This window comes from Alosa pseudoharengus, unplaced genomic scaffold (assembly GCF_046254945.1).
Source record: "Alosa pseudoharengus isolate Yale_2024_CS ecotype anadromous, Long Island Sound unplaced genomic scaffold, YU_APseudo_1.1 YU_APseudo_1.1_scf_7, whole genome shotgun sequence".
NCBI classification, from domain to species: domain Eukaryota; kingdom Metazoa; phylum Chordata; class Actinopteri; order Clupeiformes; family Clupeidae; genus Alosa; species Alosa pseudoharengus.
The window spans coordinates 3971688-3977925 of NW_027468859.1; positions in this window are offsets into that span (position 1 = coordinate 3971688).

Here is a 6238-nt window from a genome sequence, read left to right on the forward strand (position 1 = left end):
ATCTGCCCTCTTATAGACTTACACGTCATGGGTTCATCCTCATGGTTTGGAGATCTCTGGTAACACCCTGACTGACCGCACATCATCCTGGTTGTTGCCATTGTACTGTGTGCTCAGGATTGTGCCACTGGCCTCTGTTCTGTGTGTCCCTCCTGGGCTCCTGTTGACCTCTTGCCATTTGTCCAGTGGTGTCCGGAGAGTAGGCTATATGTGGTCTGGATGGCGTGTCCATTGTGGCCTGAAATAGGTTGCTGGTGAAGTGTATTTATAGAGTTTTAATGGGATTCACCCAGATTCACGGTGAAGACTGTGAGACTACTGTCAGCCACCACAAGTGTCTGAGAGATGGAGGGATGGAGAGAGAGCCAGACAGAAAGAAAGAAAGAGAGAGGGAGGGAAGTAGAAACAAATATATTGTTAAACCCTTAATTGGGATATTGTACCAAGTATAAAGTATGTTTGCCTGAATACAAATGTAAATATGTACACAAGCACAAAGTCTAGCATACCGCCAATGAAATGCGTGGAAACGGTAAGGCTGTGTTAGACTGCGTCCATGTCGACAAGTACCCATCATGCACCTGTTCTTGCAGAACCCGTTAGAAAGCAATGGCCAAGAGATGCCGACTGGGCAGTGTCCTGACAACTCCCTGTAGATAACATCTGAGAGGATAGGGGTGTGTGTATGAGAACAGGCATTAATGGTCAGATCAGTGGTCTTTTGTGTGTGTGTGTGTTATCATATTTCATATCGGGCCTTTCCTCTTGTCCACACCTGATTACAGTCAGTCACCGTCACCCATATGCTTGTGACTTCTCTTACAAACACACACACACACACACACACACACACACACACACACACACAGGCAGAAGTGGTCCAGCATGAAGAAAGGAAGACCTGTATAAGTGGACCTGAATAATGTGACAACTGTACTGTGTGTGTGTGTGTGTGTGTGTGTGTGTGTGTGTGTGTGTTTGTGTGTGTGTGTGTTGCGCTTGTGCTCAGTAAGAATGCATGATGGTACAGAAAGGAAGACAGGAATGATTGTTAAATGGTTTTTAAAAGATAAAATAAATATATTATTCATCCTGAAGGAAACTTGACTGTCACAACAGCACCATCCTGTGCTTGTAAACTAACACACACAAAGTAAAATAAGCAAAATCTGTCAATAGCCACATCACTGCGGTCACATCACATCCCCTCACTAAAACAGGGCTGAATTCAACTGCTTCACATGCTGAGATCACCTCTCTCTCTCTCTCTCTCTCTCTCTCTCTCTCTCTCTCTCTCTCTCTCTCTCTCTCTCTCTCTCTCTCTCTCTCTCTGTGTGTGTGTGTGTATGAGACAGACTCCATACTTCTCCTAATCTGTAACACCCACCTGGGTAAAGGAGTGGCACAGCTGTGTGTGTGTGTGCGCACATTGTTGTGTTTTGTTTGTGTGTGTGTATGTGTCAGTCAGGGTTCCCATCCCTCATATCCTGTTTAATGTATAGTAACCACCTGGATGACATGACAGAACAACTGTCAGTCCTAACAATGTTGTGATGTGGCAAATTCAAGGACTGCGGACAGGGGGCTGTTGCTAACAGTCCTGTCAGCAGTGATGGGCTGTTTTATTTGTCAACTTCATGCACCTGCATAGAGCTGCTTGCACAGCGTTTGTTGTGTATGTGTGTGTGTGTGGGTGTGTGTGTGGGGGGGGTCCATGTGCTAAGCTGAGGTCAGATTACAGTTGTATGCTGCATTGTGGCACTGTGTGTTGAGTCACATAAACATGGTGATCTTGTACTGTATAAAGTAGAGATTAATGATCTTATAAATGTGACTCCACCTTAACTCTGTGCTAGATTTTTTGTGTGTGTGAGTGAGAGTGTAAGAGAGTGAATCTGTCTGTCTAGAGAAGGGACCCATGTCCCATTGTTTCCACCTACACAGTGACACAGTTGATCATACCACTGCTCTATCGATCTACCCTCCCTCCCTTCCTCTCTCCCGCTCTCTCCCCTCCCTCCCTCTCTCCCTTCAATTCAGTTCAAGAAAGCTTTATTGGCATGAACGTTTAATCAACATTATTGCCAAAGCTCAATTACATGTACACATAGAAGGACAAATATGTTCAACAGAAGTGCAGCTCTGTCTCCACAGCCCCCGACTGCAGTCTCTCTCTCTCTCTCTCTCTCTGTCTCTCTCTCTCTCTCTCTGCCTCTGCCTGAGCACCTAACAGAAGTGCTTGGTGCTGAGAAACCAAGTATCATCACTCATTCACACACACACGCACGCATCGTCATCCCAGCAACCATTTACTGGCTCATGTTCCACTCACGCTGCACTAAATATTTCAGCAGTAAAGAGACGGCAATCTCCCCGTATGTGCGTGTGGTACAGTATGTGACTCTGTGCTCTCTGTATATGAGGGACCAAGAGTGAGTAAAAGTGTGTGTGTGTGTGTGTGTGAACAGCTGCATCTCTGACGGTGAAGTGGAAGAGAAACACAGGAAGGATGGAGAGAGGAGAGGAAGAGCAGGGAAGAGAATATTCTTACCGGTTGTCTATGAAGTGGATTAAGGACTGCCTCTTTAAGCCTTCCTGGAGTTGGAGTTTCTCTCTTTCTCTCTCTTTCTTTCTCTCCCTCCCCCCCTCCCTCTCTCTGCCAGGCAAGTGAGAGCACTGAGCACGCTCGGATGGACAGTAGTTTGCCGGCTAAGTGCTTGTAGTTAGCATTAGCTTTTAGCACTCTGCAGGGGGTGGAGGGAGGAGGAGAGTTCTGGAACAGGCACAACCCCATCCTGGACACACACACACGCACACACATGCAGGATGCCGGCCCCCCCAAGAATAAAGAGGGGGGGCCCCAGTCGGTCAGCTGTCCCTGCTCTCTCCACCATCGCAGAGGAAGAGGAGCACCAACGCAAACGCAGGAGACGAAGGAAAGCAGGTATGGGAAGAGGGGGAGGAAGTGAGCAAGAGATTTGAAGACGTGAAGATGGGGGGGGAGGGGGGTCAGGAGATAGGGAAATAGAGAGCAAGAATTACAGAGCAGAGTGCATCACAGGGTAGTTAGCTTGTTGATACCTGAGGAGAATCTGGTGTGTGTGTGTGTGTGTGTGTAAGAGGGGTTAATTGCCTTAGTGAGTATGAACCATTCTTGAAAGATGACCTTGTACCAGTCTGGTATTTGACCTGGTGACTAAATAAGCAGTTATAGATATGGCAGACCTTTTGTCCAAAGTGAAGTAATTATTATAGACTTCATAAAATAGGTTGGTATTACTTGATCTGGCATATTCCTAATAGTAAGTTGGATAATGCGTTAGGGTCATATGGTCATTTACCAGTGGTCTCCTTGCAGCGTACCTTGAATGTAATTCCACTTTTTGGATAAGTGTCTGAAATGATCATGTAAATCTAATAAAGAGTCAACCACCGGACTCAAAACAGAAGAACCATTACAATAAATCAGAAGTCAAATGTTTAATCTTTCAGTCAGCACAGGTCTAGTCTTGGAGGTGACGTTCAAAGAGAAAATGGCAATGTCAGTGTGAAATGTTAATGTTATAAACCAAGTGAGTGAACACTGTAATTGTGCAGGGATGTCATGTGACCAGTGATGCAAGCCACTTTCTTAATCATGCTGGGCTTCCGTAGACGCCACCTTTTGTACATTGGTATGACGTTTGTGCGGTACACATAAACTTAAACTTACGCTGTGGTACAGCCTTTAAAACATATTAGTGGTAAATTCAGGAAGGAGGGCTAGCTTACTCAGTTTCATATCTCTCTGTTCAGAGTAGTGCACTGTGTCTGCTATTAGACTGCTGTTCTGACCTCCATCCTTTCTTTCTTTACTTTTCTTACTTTCTTTGCTTTCTTTCTTTCCTTCTTTCATTATTTCTGTCTGTCTTTCTTTCTCTCTAGCGCATATTGACCTTCTCTGTTCCGTCTCTCCTGTTCTTTCAGTGTTCTAGTTTACGGTTCCCTTAGGAGTGCTAGTGTAAGTCTGGGCTCCACAGCTTTGTGAGTCCTATCCCTCTCTATCTGATCTGGGCAGATCTCTTCTGTGCTGCTTTCCCCTACATGGATCAAACCGTGGTAGAAAACCTCTGTGAAAATCTCCATTGAATAAAGCGTTTAGTCTAGTAGTCTAGTGAACTCCAGAACTGGATGGGAAGACTGGCCACATATGGGCTGCTGTTTCTCAGGATGTCATAGTGATGCTGCTGCTCCTAATCTGATGCCAAGGAAGGCCACCATGTCTGCATCTTGAGCTATTTTGTTTTCTCTCACAAATTCATTTTTCAATTGTTTAGCTGCTGACCATGAAGCTAATAACATTGTCATAGCCAATGTCTTTTTGATGGTATAGTATTGTGTGTGTGTGTGTGTGTGTGTGTGTCTGTTTGTTCGTGTTCGTGTGTGGTTATGCTAGTACTGAGGCATTACAAGCCCCCTTTATTTGATGGAGCCTGTCACAGCATATCACCAGAGCACACTGAGGCACACACTCCCTCCCTCTCTCCCTTACACACGCACTTACATACAAATACACACATATTGAAAACAACTGCTACTGAGACATCAATGCCCTGATATTCATCCATGGGGTTGTTTTGAAAGGTATCATTATAGGCTGGTGTAATGCACTTCCAGTGAATTATGCTAAGCTAGGCTAACTGTCGGGGGTGTCAGAGTGGGTTATTGCATGTACAGAGAAAAGAAGGGTATGTATCCTCTTTGTGTGTTTGTGTTCCCCTGACCGGGTTAATCACCCTGCCTCGTCCACTGATACACCCCTCGAATATAGCACACGCCCACAGTTTACACAGAGAAAAGTTTGCTATCCAGTTTGGTAGGTATCATTCTTGTGTGTGTGTATGTGTGTGTGTGTTCATTCAGTAATGATGGTATATCCTATCCAGTGTGTGAGGGAGAGGACATGGGTGTATGTGAATGTTTGATAGTTAAAGGTAGGAGTTTGTCTGTGTGAGTGTGTTTCCGAAAGGACCTGAGTGAGTGTGTGGATGTGCGTGTTGGAGAGTTTGACATATCTGTGTGTGTGTGTGTGTGTGTGTGTGTTTGAGAGTTTGACGTGTGTGTGTGTGTGTGTGTGTGTGTGTGTGTTTCTGTTGGGTTAATGCACAGCAGTAGGTGTGTTTGTGTTTAGAGACAGATGGGAAGCAATGTGTTTGGCCTGGGCAGGGTTTAACTCAGAATTTATGATTTCATCCTGAGCATCCTGATAGCTGTTTTTGCCAACTGTTGTTTTTTGCAGTGGGTCCAGATTGTCTAGTGGAGACAGGCAGTTGTAATACAGGGAAGGAGGGTTGTACGGTTCTTGATACTGATCTGAGCATTTGACTTGTGGTGTGTGTATATAAGCAAATATTGAAGCAGAATATACGGATATAAGGATAATTGCTTTTATATGTAAATTGTGCGAGTGTGTATGCGCCTGTGCGCACGATAACTCGTGTGAGAGAGCACCTATGTGTACTTGGTTGTGTTTGTTCCTCAAGAGTGTACACTGTGTAATGATTGTTGTCGTAGAAACAGCAGGTGTCTGTGACGGCCGTGACTGACTGACAGGTCCGACCGGACAGGTGGGGTGTGGTCAGGTTGTCACATGACCTGTTCAGAAAGTGTACCATGGTAGGCAGAGATTGCAGCAGGCGGCAGGGTTGTCATGGCAACAGCTTGTCACCTCAGCAGAGGGAGTCCCTCTGTGTGTGTGTTTGTGTGTGTGTGTGTGTGTGTGTGGTGCATTAAACACTGTATTTTTAGATGTATGCAAATGAGGATGATTACAGATTCAAGACTTCTGGAAATAATTGCTTGCTTTTAGCTAGATTAGATTAGACTAGACATTCAACATAATAAGATGGTCATTAACACACATCAGTCAGATATTACCCCACAGGCAGCATATATAAAGAAAACTAGTTTCTACTACTCACCACAGGACACACCCTGCTTTGGCATACCATAGGGTACCATGCTTACAGCCCTTTCTGAAGCACTTATCACATGGTACATCTTAGGGGTCCTCTCTCAATCACTAGTGTGGAGCCACCTATTGATAGCCATTGTGCGCCAACAGTCATTGGCTGTCAGGTGGGGAAGTGAGTAAGCATAGAGCAAGGCCATTGGCTGCTTTTGTGATCATAAGTGCTGATTGGGGCAATTTGGGCCAATGGGGGCTGGAGTAAGTTGACTGAAATTGTTTAGAAAGATT